General features: G+C 45.0%; 1 protein-coding gene across 1 annotated transcript in view; it reads right to left on the reverse strand.

The window, feature by feature from the left end:
* Positions 1 to 25,023, reverse strand: part of LOC140122730 (uncharacterized) — a 103,036-nt gene that overhangs the window by 14,683 nt on the left and 63,330 nt on the right. The window lies entirely within an intron of this gene.

The following is a 25,023-nucleotide window of genomic DNA, read 5'->3' on the forward strand; positions in this document are numbered from 1 at the left end:
ATTACTGTGATGTCTGATTTATTATTATTTATTATATATTATAATATTTATTATTTATTATTTTTATTTGAAGTTCCAGACAATTCCCGGACCCTGACTCCTAAATACGAGATGAGATTCATGGAGGGGATTTATCAGACAAAATGCCTCCTGTATTGTGGGGTCTCCAGTGAGGGGGCAGCGCACGTCCCTCTCCTCCACTGATAGTTTGTTACAATGTTGCATCATGGATTCCAGTATAATTATGGAAACTCTATAGAACTGTAACAAACCCTCAGCTGTGAGAAGTATGAGGTAGGTGCAGTGGTTTCCTGGTGTCCAGGTGCAGGTGTATTTATAGCTCGGGGAGCCCTGAGATCATCTGTCACCGGGGCCGGGAGATAATACTGTCACATAGCGGAGCCTGGACGCTAATTAATGAGGTGTAACTGCACCTGGCGTCACGGATAGACAGGTGTGCGGCAGGTGTCACCAACACCTACAGTATATGATGACCCTAGAGGAGGAGTCAGGAGGGAGGGGCCAGGACCGGCAACATCTTCATCCCACACATCATCATTTATTCCGGCAGGTGTTTATCTAGAACCATCTGCTACACGGAACAGCGGAGCGCAACGACACTACATCATCAGCACCAGGTGCAGGCGGATAGTACAGATGGAGCAGAGCCAACTGGGTCACTGAGTACAGATCATGTGGTAGATGTGACCTGCAGTCCTATGTAACACCACAGATAACACAGTGATATCTCTGAGTACAGATCATGTAATAGATGTGTCCTGCAGTCCTATGTAACACCACAGATAACACAGTGATATCTCTGAGTACAGATCATGTGGTAGATGTGACCTGCAGTCCTATGTAACACCACAGATAACACAGTGATATCTCTGAGTACAGATCATGTAGTAGATGTCTCCTGCAGTCCCATGTAACACCACAGATAACACAGTGATATCTCTGAGTACAGGTCATGTAGTAGATGTGTCCTGCAGTCCCATGTAACAGCAAAGATAACACAGTGATATCTCTGAGTACAGATCATGTAGTAGATGTGACCTGCAGTCCTATGTAACACCACAGATAACACAGTGATATCTCTGAGTACAGATCATGTAGTAGATGTGACCTGCAGTCCTATGTAACACCACAGATAACACAGTGATATCTCTGAGTACAGATCATGTAGTAGATGTATCCTGCAGTCCTATGTAACACCACAGATAACACAGTGATATCTCTGAGTACAGATCATGTAGTAGATGTGACCTGCAGTCCTATGTAACACCACAGATAACACAGTGATATCTCTGAGTACAGATCATGTAGTAGATGTGACCTGCAGTCCTATGTAACACCACAGATAACACAGTGATATCTCTGAGTACAGATCATGTAGTAGATGTATCCTGCAGTCCTATGTAACACCACAGATAACACAGTGATATCTCTCTGTGTACAGATCCTGTAGTAGATGTGTCCTGCAGTCCCATGTAACACCACAGATAACACAGTGATATCTCTGAGTACAGATCATGTAGTAGATGTGTCCTGCAGTCCTATGTAACACCACAGATAACACAGTGATATCTCTGAGTACAGATCATGTAGTAGATGTGTCCTGCAGTCCTATGTAACACCACAGATAACACAGTGATATCTCTGAGTACAGATCATGTAGTAGATGTGTCCTGCAGTCCTATGTAACACCACAGATAACACAGTGATATCTCTGAGTACAGATCATGTAGTAGATGTGTCCTGCAGTCCTATGTAACACCACAGATAACACAGTGATATCTCTGAGTACAGATCATGTAGTAGATGTGTCCTGCAGTCCTATGTAACACCACAGATAACACAGTGATTTCTCTGAGTACAGATCATGTGGTAGATGTATCCTGCAGTCCTATGTAACACCACAGATAACACAGTGATATCTCTGAGTACAGATCATGTAGTAGATGTGACCTGCAGTCCTATGTAACACCACAGATAACACAGTGATATCTCTCTGAGTACAGATCATGTAGTAGATGTGTCCTGCAGTCCTATGTAACACCACAGATAACACAGTGATATCTCTGAGTACAGATCATGTAGTAGATGTGCCCTGCAGTCCTATGTAACACCACAGATAACACAGTGATATCTCTGAGTACAGATCCTGTAGTAGATGTGTCCTGCAGTCCCATGTAACACCACAGATAACACAGTGATATCTCTCTGAGTACAGATCATGTAGTAGATGTCTCCTGCAGTCCCATGTAACACCACAGATAACACAGTGATATCTCTGAGTACAGATCATGTAGTAGATGTGTCCTGCAGTCCTATGTAACACCACAGATAACACAGTGATATCTCTGAGTACAGATCATGTAGTAGATGTGTCCTGCAGTCCTATGTAACACCACAAATAACACAGTGATATCTCTGAGTACAGATCATGTAGTAGATGTGTCCTGCAGTCCTATGTAACACCACAGATAACACAGTGATATCTCTGAGTACAGATCATGTAGTAGATGTGCCCTGCAGTCCTATGTAACACCACAGATAACACAGTGATATCTCTGAGTACAGATCATGTAGTAGATGTGTCCTGCAGTCCCATGTAACACCACAGATAACACAGTGATATCTCTCTGAGTACAGATCATGTAGTAGATGTGTCCTGCAGTCCTATGTAACAGCACAGATAACACAGTGATATCTCTGAGTACAGATCATGTAGTAGATGTGTCCTGCAGTCCTATGTAACAGCACAGATAACACAGTGATATCTCTGAGTACAGATCATGTAGTAGATGTATCCTGCAGTCCTATGTAACACCACAGATAACACAGTGATATCTCTGAGTACAGATCATGTAGTAGATGTGTCCTGCAGTCCTATGTAACAGCACAGATAACACAGTGATATCTCTCTGAGTACAGATCATGTAGTAGATGTGTCCTGCAGTCCCATGTAACACCACAGATAACACAGTGATATCTCTGAGTACAGATCATGTAGTAGATGTGTCCTGCAGTCCTATGTAACACCACAGATAACACAGTGACATCTCTCTGAGTACAGATCATGTAGTAGATGTGACCTGCAGTCCTATGTAACACCACAGATAACACAGTGATATCTCTGAGTACAGATCATGTAGTAGATGTGACCTGCAGTCCTATGTAACACCACAGATAACACAGTGATATCTCTGAGTACAGATCATGTAGTAGATGTGTCCTGCAGTCCTATGTAACACCACAGATAACACAGTGATTTCTCTGAGTACAGATCATGTAGTAGATGTATCCTGCAGTCCTATGTAACACCACAGATAACACAGTGATATCTCTGAGTACAGATCATGTAGTAGATGTGTCCTGCAGTCCTATGTAACACCACAGATAACACAGTGATATCTCTGAGTACAGATCATGTAGTAGAAGTGTCCTGCAGTCCTATGTAACACCACAGATAACACAGTGATATCTCTGAGTACAGATCATGTAGTAGATGTGTCCTGCAGTCCTATGTAACAGCACAGATAACACAGTGATATCTCTGAGTACAGATCATGTAGTAGATGTGTCCTGCAGTCCTATGTAACAGCACAGATAACACAGTGATATCTCTGAGTACAGATCATGTAGTAGATGTGTCCTGCAGTCCTATGTAACAGCACAGATAACACAGTGATATCTCTGAGTACAGATCATGTAGTAGATGTGTCCTGCAGTCCTATGTAACACCACAGATAACACAGTGATATATCTCTGAGTACAGATCATGTAGTAGATGTGTCCTGCAGTCCTATGTAACACCACAGATAACACAGTGATATCTCTGAGTACAGATCATGTAGTAGATGTGTCCTGCAGTCCTATGTAACACCACAGATAACACAGTGATATCTCTGAGTACAGATCATGTAGTAGTTGTGTCCTGCAGTCCTATGTAACACCACAGATAACACAGTGATATCTCTGAGTACAGATCATGTAGTAGATGTGACCTGCAGTCCTATGTAACACCACAGATAACACAGTGATATCTCTGAGTACAGATCATGTAGTAGATGTGACCTGCAGTCCTATGTAACACCACAGATAACACAGTGATATCTCTGAGTACAGATCATGTAGATGTGTCCTGCGGTCCTATGTAACACCACAGATAACACAGTGATATCTCTGAGTACAGATCATGTAGTAGATGTGTCCTGCAGTCCTATGTAACAGCACAGATAACACAGTGATATCTCTGAGTACAGATCATGTAGTAGATGTGTCCTGCAGTCCTATGTAACACCACAGATAACACAGTGATATCTCTGAGTACAGATCATGTAGTAGATGTGTCCTGCAGTCCTATGTAACACCACAGATAACACAGTGATATCTCTGAGTACAGATCATGTAGTAGATGTGTCCTGCAGTCCTATGTAACACCACAGATAACACAGTGATATCTCTGAGTACAGATCATGTAGTAGTTGTGTCCTGCAGTCCTATGTAACACCACAGATAACACAGTGATATCTCTGAGTACAGATCATGTAGTAGATGTGACCTGCAGTCCTATGTAACACCACAGATAACACAGTGATATCTCTGAGTACAGATCATGTAGTAGATGTGTCCTGCAGTCCTATGTAACACCACAGATAACACAGTGATATCTCTCTGAGTACAGATCATGTAGTAGATGTGTCCTGCAGTCCTATGTAACACCACAGATAACACAGTGATATCTCTGAGTACAGATCATGTAGTAGATGTGTCCTGCAGTCCTATGTAACACCACAGATAACACAGTGATATCTCTGAGTACAGATCATGTAGTAGATGTGACCTGCAGTCCTATGTAACACCACAGATAACACAGTCATACCTCCCAACATTTGGGAAAAGGAAAGAGGGACAAAATGGCGGCACGCGTAGCGTGCCGCGGCGAACCCCCTAAGCCACACCCCCAATCACTCCCTGGCCACGCCCCAAATTTTAGCCATATTAAAAATAATAAAAATCATAATTAAAAAAAAAAAAAAAATATTATCCTCATTGGGATTTGAACCCAGAATCTGCAGTGTCCATGTACAATAATAACACAGCGCCTCAACCCACTGAGCTATAACCTCTGTGATTAACAAGTGGAGAATTTTGGTAACTAAGAACTATATACTGCCTTGGTATATGGGGAGGGATCTTCTCAGATTATTGTAATTATTGAGACTATTATTATTATTATTATTATTATTATTATTATTATTATTATTATTATTATTATTATTATTATTGAGATGATTATTATTATTTTTTACCATTATTAATAATCATCTCCATAATAATAAAATGTATAATAATAATAATAATAGTCTCAATAATTACAATAATAATCTCTGAGAAGATCCCTCTCTATATATCAGTGCATTAGTCTGTGTCACAGTGTAAATGGCAGATAACATGTCTTACTTACCAGAAATCCTCAGCTCTGTATCACTGGGCTTATAGCTCAGTTAGTTAGGCTCCTGTCTATGGTGCAGAGGGTCCCAGGTTCGAATCTCAGCCTGGCCAAAACTTTATTTAATTTAATTATATAAAGAGCTTGTGTCTGGGGAAGACCTGGAGACCATATATGGACAGATAGAGATCTGAGCTGATGACGTGGTCCCTGCTCTCTCCACTAAGCCGACACTTCTCTGAAAAGGATTCCCTGCCGATGTCTGCTCTGGGGAACCCTAGGAGATGCAGTGACCATATATGGACAGATCTGAAGCTGATGACGTGGTCCCTGCTCTGCGCTAAGCCCGACACTTCTCTGAAAAGGATTCCCTCCCGATGTCTGTAGAAGCCATTCTGTACTGTGAGTTCAGACTTTCAAAGTATTTACTATGCGGACACAGCAGCGGGACACAGCGGGACCTGGGGGGAGAATCCGTGACAATATCATAGCTGCCCGTGACGCGGGGCAGAGGTACGAAAAACGGGAAAGTCCCGTCAAAATCGGGACGGTTGGGAGCTATGAACACAGTGATATCTCTGAGTACAGATCATGTAGTAGATGTGACCTGCAGTCCTATGTAACACCACAGATAACACAGTGATATCTCTGAGTACAGATCATGTAGTAGATGTGTCCTGCAGTCCTATGTAACACCACAGATAACACAGTGATATCTCTGAGTACAGATCATGTAGTAGATGTGTCCTGCAGTCCTATGTAACACCACAGATAACACAGTGATATCTCTGAGTACAGATCATGTAGTAGATGTGACCTGCAGTCCTATGTAACACCACAGATAACACAGTGATATCTCTGAGTACAGATCATGTAGTAGATGTGTCCTGCAGTCCTATGTAACACCACAGATAACACAGTGATATCTCTGAGTACAGATCATGTAGTAGATGTGTCCTGCAGTCCTATGTAACACCACAGATAACACAGTGATATCTCTGAGTACAGATCATGTAGTAGATGTGACCTGCAGTCCTATGTAACACCATAGCTCCCAACTGTCCCGATGACGGGACTTTCCCGTTTTTCGTACCCCTGCCCCGCGTCACGGGCAGCTATGATATTGTCACGGATTCTCCCCCCAGGTCCCGCTGTGTCCGCATAGTAAATACTTTGAAAGTCTGAACTCACAGTACAGAATGGCTTCTACAGACATCGGGAGGGAATCCTTTTCAGAGAAGTGTCGGGTTAGTGGAGAGAGCAGGGACCACGTCATTAGGTCAGATCAGCATCTGTCCATATATGGTCTCCAGGGCTTCCCCAGACACAAGTAGTAGTAATTTAATTAAATTACATAAAGTTTTGGCCAGGCTGAGAATCTTGTTAATCACAGAGGTTATAGCTCAGTGGGTTGAGGCGCTGTGTTATTATTGTACATGGACACTGCAGGTTCTGGGTTCAAATCCTAATGAGGATAATTTTTTTTTTTTTTTATTGAGATGATTTTTATTATTTTAATATGGCTAAAATTTGGGGCGTGGCCAGGGAGTGATTGGGGGTGTGGCTTAGGGGGATCGCCATTTTGTCCCTCTTTCCTTTTCACAAATGTTGGGAGAAATGGTGATATCTCTGAGTACAGATCATGTAGTAGATGTGTCCTTATAGATAGATAAATAGATAGATATGAGATAGATAGATAGATAGATAGATAGATAGATAGATATGAGATAGATAGATAGATAGATAGGCTTGAGAAAGGCTCTTGCAGAGCCGAAACGTCGCTGTCACAGTTGCTCACTATGGAATAAAGACACTTTTTTACTTTTATCTACAACGGAGTGCTGCCCGCTTTCTTTATACTATTACTGGAGGACCTGAGGCCCGGTCCTGGGTTGCCTGCACCCAATTTTCTTTTTCTCTGAAGGTTTGTGCTGCTTGGACTTTCTTTTTGTAGATAGATAGATAGATAGATAGATAGATAGATATGAGATAGATAGATAGATAGATAGATATGAGATAGATAGATAGATAGATAGATAGATAGATAGATAGATAGATATGAGATAGATAGATATGAGATAGATAGATAGATAGATAGATAGATAGATAGATATGAAATAGATAGATAGATATGAGATACATAGATAGATAGATAGATATGAGATAGATAGATAGATAGATAGATAGATAGATAGATAGATAGATATGAGATAGATAGATAGATAGATATGAGATAGATAGATAGATATGAGATAGATAGTTAGATAGGAGATAGATAGATAGATAGATAGATAGATAGGAGATAGATGGATAGATAGATAGATAGGAGATAGATAGATAGATAGGAGATAGATAGGATATAGATAGGAGATAGATATGAGATAGATAGATAGATAGATATGAGATAGATAGATAGATAGATAGATAGATAGATATGAGATAGATAGATAGATAGATAGATAGATAGATAGATAGATAGATAGATATGAGATAGATAGATATGAGATAGATAGATAGATAGATAGATAGATAGATATGAGATAGATAGATAGATATGAGATACATAGATAGATAGATAGATAGATATGAGATAGATAGATAGATAGATAGATAGATAGATAGATAGATAGATATGAGATAGATAGATAGATAGATATGAGATAGATAGATAGATATGAGATAGATAGTTAGATAGGAGATAGATAGATAGATAGATAGATAGGAGATAGATGGATAGATAGATAGATAGGAGATAGATAGATAGATAGGAGATAGATAGGATATAGATAGGAGATAGATATGAGATAGATAGATAGATAGATAGGAGATAGATAGATAGATAGATAGATATGAGATAGATAGGAGATAGATAGATAGATAGATAGATAGATAGATAGATAGATAGATAGATAGATAGATAGGAGATAGATAGGAGATAGATAGATAGATAGATAGATAGATAGATAGATAGGAGATAGATATGATATAGATAGGAGATAGATAGATAGGAGATAGATAGGAGATAGATAGATAGATAGATAGATAGGAGATAGATATGATATAGATAGGAGATAGATAGATAGATAGGAGATAGATAGGAGATAGATAGATAGATAGATAGATAGATAGATAGAAGATAGATATGATATAGATAGATAGATAGATAGATAGATAGAAGATAGATATGAGATAGATAGATAGATAGATAGATAGATAGATATGAGATAGATATGAGATAGATAGATAGATAGATAGATAGGAGATAGATAGATAGATAGATAGATAGATAGATAGATAGATAGATAGATAGGAGATAGATAGGAGATAGATAGATAGATAGATAGATAGATAGATAGATAGATAGATAGAAGATAGATATGAGATAGATAGATATGAGATAGATAGATAGATAGATAGATAGATAGATAGATAGATAGATAGGAGATAGATAGATAGATAGATAGATAGATAGATAGATAGGAGATAGATAGGAGATAGATAGATATGAGATAGATATGAGATAGATAGATAGATAGATAGATAGATAGATAGATAGATAGATAGGAGATAGATAGATAGATAGATAGATAGGAGATAGATAGGAGATAGATAGGAGATAGATAGATAGATAGATAGATAGATAGATAGATAGATAGATAGATAGGAGATAGATAGGAGATAGATAGATAGATAGGAGATAGATAGGAGATAGATAGATAGATAGATAGATAGATAGGAGATAGATAGATAGATAGATAGATAGATAGATAGATAGATAGGAGATAGATAGATAGATAGATAGATAGATAGATAGGAGATAGATAGATAGATAGATAGATAGATAGGAGATAGATAGATGTCAGTGGTTTCTGTAGCAGACATGTGATGACAGGCTAGGTATGGATACTTCCGTGTGACTGTATATCTGTGGGATAATTGGCGCTCGGAGCCGTCATCTGGAGGATTAAATTCACATCCCTGAAATGTCTTCATAGTGTAATGTAAGACGTACAATGCAGGAGCGACACAATAGACTCCTCGGGAGAGTACGGAACATTCCGGATCCGAGGCTTAATGGATCACTTAACTAAACTTATTATGAGCAATCAGCGCAGGAGACATCTGTTCTACAGACTGACATTTACTACAGAGCCGGGGATCAGCTACTCCACAACCCCTGTACTGTGACATCACTGTGTATTATCTCTGTACTGTGACATCACTGTGTGTATTATCCCCTGTACTGTGACATCACTGTGTGTATTATCCCTGTACTGTGACATCACTGTGTGTATTATCCCTGTACTGTGACATCACTGTGTGTATTATCCCTGTACTGTGACATCACTGTGTGTATTATCCCTGTACTGTGACATGACTGTGTGTATTATCCCTGTACTGTGACATCACTGTGTGTATTATCCCTGTACTGTGACATCACTGTGTGTATTATCCCTGTACTGTGACATCACTGTGTGTATTATCCCCTGTACTGTGACATCACTGTGTGTATTATCTCTGTAATGTGACATCACTGTGTGTAATATCCCTGTACTGTGACATCACTGTGTGTATTATCCCTGTACTGTGACATCACTGTGTATTATCTCTGTACTGTGACATCGCAGTGTGTATTATCTCTGTACTGTGACATCACTGTGTGTATTATCCCTGTACTGTGACATCACTGTGTGTATTATCCCTGTACTGTGACATCACTGTGTGTAATATCCCTGTACTGTGACATCACTGTGTGTATTATCCCTGTACTGTGACATCACTGTGTGTATTATCTCTGTACTGTGACATCGCTGTGTGTATTATCCCTGTACTGTGACATCACTGTGTGTATTATCCCTGTACTGTGACATCACTGTGTGTATTATCCCTGTACTGTGACATCGCTGTGTGTAATATCCCTGTACTGTGACATCACTGTGTATTATCCCTGTACTGTGACATCGCTGTGTGTATTATCCCTGTACTGTGACATCGCTGTGTGTATTATCCCTGTACTGTGACATCGCTGTGTGTATTATCCCTGTACTGTGACATCACTGTGTGTATTATATCTGTACTGTGACATCACTGTGTGTATTATCCCAGTACTGTGACATCGCTGTGTGTATTATCCCTGTACTCTGACATCACTGTGTGTATTATCCCTGTACTGTGACATCACTGTGTGTATTATCCCTGTACTGTGACATCACTGTGTGTATTATCTCTGTACTGTGACATCACTGTGTGTATTATCACTGTACTGTGACATCACTGTGTGTATTATCCCTGTACTGTGACATCACTGTGTGTATTATCTCTGTACTGTGACATCACTGTGTATTATCCCTGTACTGTGACATCACTGTGTATTATCCCTGTACTGTGACATCACTGTGTGTATTATCCTTGTACTGTGACATCACTGTGTATTATCCCTGTACTGTGACATCACTGTGTGTATTATCCCTGTACTGTGACATCACTGTGTGTATTATCTCTGTACTGTGACATCACTGTGTATTATCCCTGTACTGTGACATCACTGTGTGTATTATACCTGTACTGTGACATCACTGTGTGTATTATCTCTGTACTGTGACATCACTGTGTGTATTATCCCTGTACTGTGACATCACTGTGTGTATTATCTCTGTACTGTGACATCACTGTGTGTATTATCCCTGTACTGTGACATCACTGTGTGTATTATCCCTGTACTGTGACATCACTGTGTGTATTATCTCTGTACTGTGACATCACTGTGTGTATTATCTCTTATTCATAGTGGAGAAACCCTTTTTCTAAAATGTTTTTGAAATTGTGTCCTTGTAAATTTTCCTCTACTATACAGGGTGAGCGGATCCTGACTGATCTGCGGCAGCTGCCGGGTCTCCACGTGAAGGACGCTCTGCCTGGTCACGTAGTGGGCACTAATCTGCGGAGATTACTGTCTGTATTCTCAGCTTCACTCCCAATCGCTGCCAAATTAATTGATGTTACCAGACAATACGGTAAAGGTCTCACAAAAACAAAGCCCCGGCCTCACGATCCACGGAAGAAAGGCATTCTGGGAGAAGAAACAGACGGGGGAACATCAAAGGAGCCGATCAGGTGGGGTCATTAGTGCCCCCATCACGCACTGGATGCGGGGGTCACCGGAGACTCAAGTTGAGGCGTTCAGCACCTGCAATCAGTAGTTGGCAAAGGGATCCCTTATATAATATCACACCAGGGTCCGATGAATTCAAGGGTTCACCTGTAAAATAGATTCTAATTTATTTCATCTTGATAAGGTTTCCATTGTTAGGGAATTCTCCAGTGTCTGCGCTGGAGAGAGGCCAAGACATGAATATCCAGAGCAATTCATCCCACTGCTTAACATGCACAGAGCAATGCGACGGCTACACACTGGTCTCATCTGCTTCATGTATGGTGATAATTTATGCGCAGAATACTTATGACAAAATATGGAAAAACTTTATGATTAATACAAATAGAATAAAACTTTATGACGAGAGTAGAAATCACAGCAGGAGGCAGGACACAGGGCAGAGTATATAGTAGAGATCACAGCAGGAGGCAGGACACAGGGCAGAGTATATAGTAGATATCACAGCAGGAGGCAGGACATGGAGCAGAGTATATAGTAGAGATCAGCGCAGGAGGCAGGACATAGGGCAGAGTATACAGTAGAGATCACAGCAGGAGGCAGGACATAGGGCTGAGTATATAGTAGAGATAACAGCAGGAGGCAGGACACAGGGCAGAGTATATAGTAGAGGTCACAGCAGGACGCAGGACATAGGGCAGAGTATATAGTAGAGGTCACAGCAGGAGGCAGGACATAGGGCAGAGTATATAGTAGAGGTCACAGCAGGAGGCAGGACATAGGGCAGAGTATATAGTAGAGATCACAGCAGGAGGCAGGCCATAGGGCAGAGTATATAGTAGAGATCACAGCAGGAGGCAGGTCATAGGGCAGAGTATATAGTAGAGGTCACAGCAGGAGGCAGGACATAGGGCAGAGTATATAGTAGAGGTCACAGCAGGAGGCAGGACATAGGGCAGAGTATATAGTAGAGATCACAGCAGGAGGCAGGACATAGGGAAGAGTATATAGTAGAGATCTCAGCAGGAGGCAGGACACAGGGCAGAGTATATAGTAGAGATCACAGCAGGAGGCAGGACATAGGGCAGAGTATATAGTAGAGATCACAGCAGGAGGCAGGTCATAGGGCAGAGTATATAGTAGAGATCACAGCAGGAGGCAGGACACAGGGCAGAGTATATAGTAGAGGTCACAGCAGGAGGCAGGACATAGGGCAGAGTATATAGTAGAGGTCACAGCAGGAGGCAGGACACAGGGCAGAGTATATAGTAGAGGTCACAGCAGGAGGCAGGACATAGGGCAGAGTATACAGTAGAGATAACAGCAGGAGGCAGGACATAGGGCAGAGTATATAGCAGAGATCACAGCAGGAGGCAGGACATAGTGCAGAGTATATAGTAGAGGTCACAGCAGGAGGCAGGACATAGGGCAGAGTATATAGTAGATGTCACAGCAGGAGGCAGGACACAGGGCAGAGTATATAGTAGAGATCACAGCAGGAGGCAGGACATAGGGCAGAGTATATAGTAGAGATCACAGCAGAGGCAGGACACAGGGCAGAGTATATAGTAGAGATCACAGCAGGAGGCAGGCCATAGGGCAGAGTATATAGTAGAGGTCACAACAGGAGGCAGGACATAGGGCAGAGTATATAGTAGAGATCACAGCAGGAGGCAGGACACAGGGCAGAGTATATAGTAGAGATCACAGCAGGAGGAAGGACATAGGGCAGAGTATATAATAGAGATCACAGCAGGAGGCAGGACATAGGGCAGAGTATATAGTAGAGATCACAGCAGGAGGCAGGACATAGAGCAGAGTATATAGTAGAGATCACAGCAGGAGGCAGGACATAGAGCAGAGTATATAGTAGAGATCACAGCAGGAGGCAGGACACAGGGCAGAGTATATAGTAGAGATCACAGCAGGAGGCAGGACATAGGGCAGAGTATATAACAGAGATCACAGCAGGAGGCAGGACATAGGGCAGAGTATAAAGTAGAGGTCACAGCAAGACGCAGGACATAGGGCAGAGTATATAGTAGAGGTCACAGCAGGAGGCAGGACATAGGGCAGAGTATACAGTAGAGGTCACAGCAGGAGGCAGGACATAGGGCAGAGTATATAGTAGAGATCACAGCAGGAGGCAGGACATAGGGCAGAGTATATAGTAGAGGTCACAGCAGGAGGCAGGACATAGGGCAGAGTATATAGTAGAGGTCACAGCAGGAGGCAGGACATAGGGCAGAGTATATAGTAGAGATCACAGCAGGAGGCAGGACATAGGGAAGAGTATATAGTAGAGATCACAGCAGGAGGCAGGACAAAGGGCAGAGTATATAGTAGAGATCACAGCAGGAGGCAGGACATAGGGCAGAGTATATAGTAGAGATCACAGCAGGAGGCAGGTCATAGGGCAGAGTATATAGTAGAGATCACAGCAGGAGGCAGTACATAGAGCAGAGTATATAGAAGAGATCACAGCAGGAGGCAGGACATAGGGCAGAGTATATAGTAGAGATCACAGCAGGAGGCAGGACATAGGGCAGAGTATATAGTAGAGATCTCAGCAGGAGGCAGGACACAGGGCAGAGTATATAGTAGAGATCACAGCAGGAGGCAGGACATAGGGAAGAGTATATAGTAGAGATCACAGCAGGAGGCAGGACATAGGGAAAAGTATATAGTAGAGATCACAGCAGGAGGCAGGACAAAGGGCAGAGTATATAGTAGAGATCACAGCAGGAGGCAGGACATAGGGCAGAGTATATAGTAGAGATCACAGCAGGAGGCAGGTCATAGGGCAGAGTATATAGTAGAGATCACAGCAGGAGGCAGTACATAGAGCAGAGTATATAGAAGAGATCACAGCAGGAGGCAGGACATAGGGCAGAGTATATAGTAGAGATCACAGCAGGAGGCAGGACATAGGGCAGAGTATATAGTAGAGATCCCAGCAGGAGGCAGGACACAGGGCAGAGTATATAGTAGAGATCACAGCAGGAGGCAGGACATAGGGAAGAGTATATAGTAGAGATCACAGCAGGAGGCAGGTCATAGGGCAGAGTATATAGTAGAGATCACAGCAGGAGGCAGGACACAGGGCAGAGTATATAGTAGAGGTCACAGCAGGAGGCAGGACATAGGGCAGAGTATATAGTAGAGGTCAAAGCAGGAGGCAGGACACAGGGCAGAGTATATAGTAGAGGTCACAGCAGGAGGCAGGACATAGGGCAGAGTATATAGTAGAGGTCACAGCAGGAGGCAGGACATAGGGAAAAGTATATAGTAGAGATCACAGCAGGAGGCAGGACACAGGGCAGAGTATATAGTAGAGATCACAGCAGGAGGCAGGACATAGGGCAGAGTATATAGTAGAGATCACAGCAGGAGGCAGGACATAGGGAAGTGTATATAGTAGAGATCACAGCAGAGGCAGGACACAGGGCAGAGTATATAGTAGAGATCACAGCAGGAGGCAGGCCATAGGGCAGAGTATATAGTAGAGGTCACAACAGGAGGCAGGACATAGGGCAGAGTATATAGTAGAGATCACAGCAGGAGGCAGGACACAGGGCAGAGTATATAGTAGAGATCACAGCAGGAGGAAGGACATAGGGCAGAGTATATGCAACACCCTCGCCGATGCAATGGCGAGGTAGTGCTTGCGAATACGTCCCACCTGTAGGTAACACCACATTACACTACATGGTCCTTATAGGATCAAGGGGAAATTGCAGTGGTTAATCCTGCCTGGCAAGGCAGATGTTAATCTGAGATGTAATTATGTCAACCAATGTCTGTGTTACAACCTGTCTTTGTGCACTGAGAGGTAATTGGAGGAGCAGCCACCACCTGACCAAAGGGAGGTAATAAAACCTCTGGCCAGGAACGTTCTAGAGGTCTTAGAGAGAAGTCTCTCTCTCAGGAGAGAGAGGAGAGCAGTCTCTCCCAGAAGGGAGAAGAGACCGGTCCTAGTCAGGCCCTCTGGGTCTGCAGGACGCAAGCAGAGAGTAGTTAGCTGAGCAGTAGCTCAGAGTCTCTAGCACACCAGACCAGTGCAGGAAGAGCCTAGCCCCTGCCTGAAGTGGAAGATAAGACTAGAGCTAGTGTAGTGAGGAAAGGGGTATCATCCTACCTTCAAGGGTGATACCTGAAGAGATCCAGGACCGAGCTGAAGCCTCCTCTAAGGACACAGCTGCCTCCCAGCCTGCCCTATACATCCAGGCTGGTGAAATACATCCTGTGGCTCCCTCCAAATACCTCTCCAGTACTCCACCATCTTGTTAAAGGCACGTTGCTGATGTTCCTGCGGTTCCAATAAAGAACTGTAAGTTGTTTTCTTCAACTTCTGCCTCCGTCTGGTCCCTGCTACTACCCCTGCCTTCATCACCGGCACCCTGTCCATCACCCAGAGACTCACACTCGGGACATTAAGGGGTTGCCCCAGGGAGATCCGCTATAGCAGCCTCTCCCTCATCTTTTCTTGCCAACACCACCCTGCTGGAGACCTGCCAGGCTGTAGGACAGCCCTCCGGTTCCCCCGTACCAAGCACCGTGACAATAGCGTGCTTAGGCCGCAACCGCCAGCCACTCCGGTACCGCGGGCCCCGGCTGTCTCCAGGCCTCACCTCAAAGGCTAGGCCCCGGTGGGGGATGTTGCAAGTGGCGTCACGAACAGGATATTTACCTCTGTGCCTTATTACGGCATTAAAGACTTTCCTTTACTGGAAAAAAGACTGTGCTGCCTAACCCTGCTGCCATCCGGGTTTAGGCCCAAGGACTTGTGTGTTTCTGGAATGAACTGTGTTATACTGCTGCCACGTGCGGTCGAGCGCCGCTCCCGCACTCTAGAGGTTAATCCTGGCAAGAACTGTACCAGCTCTGCTACATCCGGCGCTGCCGCGCCTGAAGATTTTTACCTCAGAAACTGTGGCGCAGCAAATAATTCAAGCCCGCCAAAACCTTCACTGGCGGGAAACCCAGATGACGCATCAAGCTCCACCCACGCGTGAAGGGCGCGAACCCCGCCTCCTGTGGCGCAGGAAAAATTAGAGCCCGCCACAGCTCTTGGCGGGAAGGACATGGACTCCTCCCACTGGCTCGAGGCGGACTTCCTGCCCTGCCTCAGAGAAGCGCCAGAACTGGAGTGGACTTTGGACAGAGAGGACAACGCTATGTGGGGTCCTCCGCCTTTCCCTCCTGTGGAGCGTCCGGAGTTTTATGAGGTCCTAGAGACTATGGTGGTGGTCTCTGCGCAGCCCGTCCGAAGACCTTCCGCTGGACATCGGCTGCACCGAGGATTGACTCGGGCCTTCGTCACCAGGACATGTTACCAAACGGTGACGCAGTACCAAATCCCACCCGGGCGGTTCCTCGTCCCTATCCCGGCTACCCTCCCGGTACCGCGGGTCCACGTGGAGGCGCCACGTGGGGAGGCCCCGACTCCTGCTGAGCCAACGCCTGGGCCTAGTGTTGCCGCTCCACCTGCTCCGAGGCCTACTACTCCTGCTGCGCGGCCTGCTAGCCCCGCGGTGGTGGCTCCTGACCCTCCGGTGGTTCCTGCTCCTGTTCCGGCACCTACCTGTCGTCCAAGGAGATCCGAGCCTGAACCGGAGCCACGAGCCCCAGCACCGAAACCTCCGCAGCCTCAAGGCCGAGGTGAGGCCGCCCGCCGGCGACTCCGAGACGCTGTCTCGGACCAGCGACGCAGAGAGAAGGAGGCCCAGCGGTATATGGCCGGTCGATCTACAGCTGGAGCTTGGGTCGAGAAGAATCGCACCACCGGCATGGTCCGGTTCTTCGACAAACGGAAGGGCTATGGCTTCGCCACCCAGGACTACACCGGACGGGAGGTATTTATTCCCCGCCGGTCAGTCAAGAGGCCTGATCTGCCCGAGAGCCTGCACAACCTGAAGCCGGGAGAGTGCATCGAGTTCTCCCTGCAGGAAGGACCTCGAGGACCCTGGGCGGCTGGCGTGATCCGGATCCCCGACTCCGACGAGGACCGTTACTTCCCGCAGGACGACTGGTATGAGGACGACGAGTGGCCGGAGTCTCCGAACACCTCTTCCTCCTCGGCTGCAAGTCCCCGGGCGGTGACCCACGTGAATGCCCCATCCACAGTAATTGTGAGTACGGGTCCCATTGCCATCCATGGGCCGGGCATGATACAGGGCGCCACCCCCACCGGCTCCCCTGCCGGGAGCATTGCCAGGTCCCGCGGCTCTTCTGTGGGAGAAGACATCCCGGCCAGCGAACCTTGTCCGGAGGTTCCGTCTAGGCCCACATCCCCCCTTGCCGGTTACCAATGGGGTGATGACCCGGCCCCGGAAGAACCGGAGCTGGAAGGAGCCGCGGCTCGGCCGCCGGGCTCTGTTTATTTTTTCCTGGACCCCTCTGTGGTCCCTGGCTCAGTTGAGCCCCCGGCTGGAACAGCCGACACCCCGGGTGACAGCGCTCCTCCCCCTGCAGGTCCGGAGGATGTTGCTGCACCTGCAGTACCCGCTACTGCCACCGGGTGTCCCCAGCCGGCACCTACTCCCGCTGAGGATGGACAGGATTCCCTGCAGGAGCTGGATCCTGTCTTTGCTGAACCCAGCGATACTGACTAATCCCTGAAGGGCTGTAGCCCTCTCCAGGTACTATGTCCTTTGTACATATTGTGTATATTTTTCCACTTTCCCCAAAGAGCCAGAGACTTTCCTGAGACTCTTACCCTTATTTATCTCAGTCAAGAGATTATACACTGTCATGTGCTATGATAGCACCCTTCCTCTGCCACAGCAGAGTTTTCTTCAAAGGACACTGTCCCTCTACACATAGAGGAGACCCTTTGCTTCTCAGTGCACTTTTCCCCACCTCAAGGGCTGTACCCAGAAGATGGACTTTGTCAGTAGAGACCTTCTGTGAGACTTTTGCCAGATACTCCAGGGAAAAGTTGCTATTGCTATTGACTATTATTTTGCACTTAATGCCTTCCTTTTTAGGTACGGACATTCTGCATGCACTTTTTATGCCTTTTCTTTGCAGGAAAAGAGACATTTAATACCGTGCTACCCTGAGTAGCTTATCCACCTCTGTAACGTTTGTAACGTTCAAGATATGTACCCATTGGGCTCCTAAGCCAATGTGAATTAACTTGTTGCACACTGTCATATCTGCCAGTAGTCTGCATTAACCCTTTCATAGGCTTTTCAGGTTGTAGTGTGGCTGTGTCGGACCGTCTTTTATGTAAAACACTGACCGCTACCTGATCCCTCAAACTGAGGTTTGCACGTGGGGGTAGTCCGTAAACTGCGGGTCTTTAGGGGACCGGGGGTGTTACACAGATAGCACCTGGATGCCACTCATACATGGGTAAGGTTGTCAGTCAGGAGGTACTCGTGTCGCATATGCTCATGCAATGCAGATAGACACCATATAATTGCCGCCAGGGAAGAAGCGTTGATTAAACAAATATACAGGCCTTGGTGCAAGGAGTGGATTACAGGACATGACACCACACCTTTCCTACTGTACAGTTCGGTTTAATGGCGTCAGCGACCAACTGTCATACAGCTACATATATTTTTGTCTTAGTCCGACACCAACCCAGGTGCCTGTCTCCAGGACCATGGGCGGTTTGTCCCTACACCTCACCTAGCCTGCACTTCCTAGAAGTGCCCTTAGCCCCCTCTGTGCCCCAAACCATCTGTAGTTGAGCCGAGGGCGGCTCTTTCAATTGCCCCCGGGGTATGCAACACCCTCGCCGATGCAATGGCGAGGTAGTGCTTGCGAATACGTCCCACCTGTAGGTAACACCACATTACACTACATGGTCCTTATAGGATCAAGGGGAAATTGCAGTGGTTAATCCTGCCTGGCAAGGCAGATGTTAATTTGTGATGTAATTATGTCAACCAATGTCTGTGTTACATCCTGTCTTTGTGCACTGAGAGGTAATTGGAGGAGCAGCCACCACCTGACCAAAGGGAGGTAATAAAACCTCTGGCCAGGAACGTTCTAGAGGTCTTAGAGAGAAGTCTCTCTCTCAGGAGAGAGAGGAGAGCAGTCTCTCCCAGAAGGGAGAAGAGACCGGTCCTAGTCAGGCCCTCTGGGTCTGCAGGACGCATGCAGAGAGTAGTTAGCTGAGCAGCAGCTCAGAGTCTCTAGCACACCGGACCAGAGCAGGAAGAGCCTAGCCCCTGCCTGAAGTGGAAGATAAGACTAGAGCTAGTGTAGTGAGGAAAGGGGTATCATCCTACCTTCAAGGGTGATACCTGAAGAGATCCAGGACCGAGCTGAAGCCTCCTCTAAGGACACAGCTGCCTCCCAGCCTGCCCTATACATCCAGGCTGGTGAAATACATCCTGTGGCTCCCTCCAAATACCTCTCCAGTACTCCACCATCTTGTTAAAGGCACGTTGCTGATGTTCCTGCGGTTCCAATAAAGAACTGTAAGTTGTTTTCTTCAACTTCTGCCTCCGTCTGGTCCCTGCTACTACCCCTGCCTTCATCACCGGCACCCTGTCCATCACCCAGAGACTCACACTCGGGACATTAAGGGGTTGCCCCAGGGAGATCCGCTATAGCAGCCTCTCCCTCATCTTTTCTTGCCAACACCACCCTGCTGGAGACCTGCCAGGCTGTAGGACAGCCCTCCGGTTCCCCCGTACCAAGCACCGTGACAATAGCGTGCTTAGGCCGCAACCGCCAGCCACTCCGGTACCGCGGGCCCCGGCTGTCTCGAGGCCTCACATCAAGGGCTAGGCCCCGGTGGGGGATGTTGCATATATAATAGAGATCACAGCAGGAGGCAGGACATAGGGAAGAGTATATAGTAGAGATCACAGCAGGAGGCAGGACATAGAGCAGAGTATATAGTAGAGATCACAGCAGGAGGCAGGACACAGGGTAGAGTATATAGTAGAGATCACAGCAGGAGGCAGGACATAGGGCAGTACATAGGGCAGAGTATATAGTAGAGGTCACAGCAGGAGGCAGGACATAGGGCAGGACATAGGGCAGAGTATATAGTAGAGATCACAGCAGGAGGCAGGACATAGGGCAGAGTATATAGTAGAGATCACAGCAGGAGGCAGGACACAGGGCAGAGTATATAGTAGAGGTCACAGCAGGAGGCAGGACATAGGGCAGAGTATATAATAGAGATCATAGCAGGTCATAGGGCAGAGTATATAGTAGAGATCACAGCAGGAGGCAGGACACAGGGCAGAGTATATAGTAGAGATCACAGCAGGAGGCAGGCCATAGGGCAGAGTATATAGTAGAGATCACAGCAGGAGGCAGGCCATAGGGCAGAGTATATAGTAGAGATCACAGCAGGAGGCAGGCCATAGGGCAGAGTATATAGTAGAGATCACAGCAGGAGGCAGTACATAGAGCAGAGTATATAGTAGAGATCACAGCAGGAGGCAGGACACAGGGCAGAGTATATAGTAGAGATCACAGCAGGAGGCAGTACATAGAGCAGAGTATATAGTAGAGATCACAGCAGGAGGCAGGCCATAGGGCAGAGTATATAGTAGAGATCACAGCAGGAGGCAGTACATAGAGCAGAGTATATAGTAGAGATCACAGCAGGAGGCAGTACATAGGGCAGAGTATATAGTAGAGAACAAAATGGCGCTTTATAAATAAAGTTTATTATTATTATTACAGCTTCGCTTCCCCACCAGATCACAAAGTCCAACATCTTTGTTACAAGGTTATGCAAGCGGCGTTGCGACCCTGGAGCCGTCTCTGTACAGATGTGGCGCCATCTTTATGACACAGAACTTGGCTCCAGCGCTGGACGATGCGTCGGGAGCCGCTGATTAACGCTGCGGCAGGAGATTTGTTGGCGACACTTTGTAATGTAACTTTAATGAGACTGAATTAATATGTGGCCGCGGAGGCGATAAATTATGACAATTATGTGAAAAGCTGAAATGTTTCCTGCTGCGAAATTACATGAATATTTCCTGTGATTAATCCGTCAGATCGATCCCGGAAGGTCAAGAGATAAGATGAGAGGTTCATATATCTGTCAGGAGTCGTCATACAGGCGGAAAATCATTCACATCCAGGGAGACACCTTATATACCACAACAGCGAGTATTACACATCACCCCACAGCACAGGGATAATACATACAGTGATGTCACAGTGCAGGGGTAATACACACAGCGATGTCACAGTATAGAGATAATACACACAGTGATGTCACAGTACAGGGATAATACACACAGTGATGTCACAGTACAGGGATAATACACACAGTGATGTCACAGTACAGGATAATACACACAGTGATGTCACAGTACAGGGATAATACACACAGCGATATCACAGTACAGGGATAATACACACAGTGATGTCACAGTACAGAGAAAATACACACAGTGATGTCACAGTACAGAGATAATACACACAGTGATGTCACAGTACAGGGATAATACACACAGTGATGTCACAGTACGGGGATAATACACACAGTGATGTCACAGTACAGGGATAATACACACAGTAATGTCACAGTACAGGGATAATACACACAGTGATGTCACAGTACAGGGATAGTACACACAGTGATGTCACAGTACAGGATAATACACACAGCGATGTCACAGTACAGGATAATACACACAGTGATGTCACAGTACAGGGATAATACACACAGTGATGTCACAGTACAGGGATAATACACACAGTGATGTCACAGTACAGAGATAATACACACAGTGATGTCACAGGACAGGGATAATACACACAGCGATGTCACAGTACAGGATAATACACACAGTGATGTCACAGTACAGGATAATACACACAGTGATGTCACAGTACAGGGATAATACACACAGTGATGTCACAGTACAGGATAATACACACAGCGATGTCACAGTACAGGGATAATACACAGTGATGTCACAGTACAGGGATAATACACACAGTAATGTCACAGTACAGGGATAATACACACAGCGATGTCACAGTACAGGGATAATACACACAGCGATGTCACAGTACAGAAATAATACACACATTGATGTCACAGTACAGAGATAATACACACAGTGATGTCACAGTACAGATATAATACACACAGTGATGTCACAGTACAGGGATAATACACACAGTGATGTCACAGTACGGGGATAATACACACAGTGATGTCACAGTACAGGGATAATACACACAGCGATGTCACAGTGCAGGGATAATACACACAGTGATGTCACAGTACGGGGATAATATACACAGTGATGTCACAGTACAGGATAATAAACACAGTGATGTCACAGTACAGGATAATACACACAGTGATGTCACAGTACAGAGATAATACACACAGTGATGTCACAGTACAGAGATAATACACACAGTGATGTCACAGTACAGGGATAATACACACAGTGATGTCACAGTACAGGATAAAACAAACAGTGATGTCACAGTACAGAGATAATACACACAGCGATGTCACAGTACAGGGATAATACACACAGTGATGTCACAGTACAGGGATAATACACAGTGATGTCACAGTACAGGGATAATACACACAGTGATGTCACAGTACAGGGATAATACACACAGTGATGTCACAGTACAGGGATAATACACACAGTGATGTCACAGTACAGGGATAATACACAGTGATGTCACAGTACAGGGATAATACACACAGTGATGTCACCGTACAGAGATAATACACACAGTGATGTCACAGTACAGGGATAATACACACAGTGACGTCACAGTACAGGGATAATACACACAGTGACGTCACAGTACAGGGATAATACACAAAGCGATGTCACAGTACTGTGTAATACACACAGTGATGTCACAGTACAGGGATAACACACACAGTGATGTCACAGTACAGGGATAATACACACAGTGATGTCACAGTACAGGGATAATACACACAGTGATGTCACAGTACAAGGATAATACACACAGTGATGTCACAGTACAGGGATAATACACACAGTGATGTCACAGTACAGAGAAAATACACACAGTGATGTCACAGTACAGAGATAATACACACAGTGATGTCACAGTACAGGGATAATACACACAGTGATGTCACAGTATAGAGATAATACACACAGTGATGTCACAGTACAGGGATAATACACACAGCGATATCACAGTACAGGGATAATACACACAGTGATGTCACAGTACAGAGAAAATACACACAGTGATGTCACAGTACAGAGATAATACACACAGTGATGTCACAGTACAGGGATAATACACACAGTGATGTCACAGTACGGGGATAATACACACAGTGATGTCACAGTACAGGGATAGTACACACAGTGATGTCACAGTACAGGGATAATACACACAGTAATGTCACAGTACAGGGATAATACACACAGTGATGTCACAGTACAGGGATAGTACACACAGTGATGTCACAGTACAGGATAATACACACAGCGATGTCACAGTACAGGATAATACACACAGTGATGTCACAGTACAGGGATAATACACACAGTGATGTCACAGTACAGGGATAATACACACAGTGATGTCACAGTACAGAGATAATACACACAGTGATGTCACAGGACAGGGATAATACACACAGCGATGTCACAGTACAGGATAATACACACAGTGATGTCACAGTACAGGATAATACACACAGTGATGTCACAGTACAGGGATAATACACACAGTGATGTCACAGTACAGGATAATACACACAGCGATGTCACAGTACAGGGATAATACACAGTGATGTCACAGTACAGGGATAATACACACAGTAATGTCACAGTACAGGGATAATACACACAGCGATGTCACAGTACAGGGATAATACACACAGCGATGTCACAGTACAGAAATAATACACACATTGATGTCACAGTACAGAGATAATACACACAGTGATGTCACAGTACAGAGATAATACACACAGTGATGTCACAGTACAGGGATAATACACACAGTGATGTCACAGTACGGGGATAATACACACAGTGATGTCACAGTACAGGGATAATACACACAGCGATGTCACAGTGCAGGGATAATACACACAGTGATGTCACAGTACGGGGATAATATACACAGTGATGTCACAGTACAGGATAATAAACACAGTGATGTCACAGTACAGGATAATACACACAGTGATGTCACAGTACAGAGATAATACACACAGTGATGTCACAGTACAGAGATAATACACACAGTGATGTCACAGTACAGGGATAATACACACAGTGATGTCACAGTACAGGATAAAACACACAGTGATGTCACAGTACAGAGATAATACACACAGCGATGTCACAGTACAGGGATAATACACACAGTGATGTCACAGTACAGGGATAATACACAGTGATGTCACAGTACAGGGATAATACACACAGTGATGTCACAGTACAGGGATAATACACACAGTGATGTCACAGTACAGGGATAA

Source organism: Engystomops pustulosus, chromosome 3, assembly GCF_040894005.1.
Source record: "Engystomops pustulosus chromosome 3, aEngPut4.maternal, whole genome shotgun sequence".
In the NCBI taxonomy this organism is placed as follows: Eukaryota; Metazoa; Chordata; class Amphibia; order Anura; family Leptodactylidae; genus Engystomops; species Engystomops pustulosus.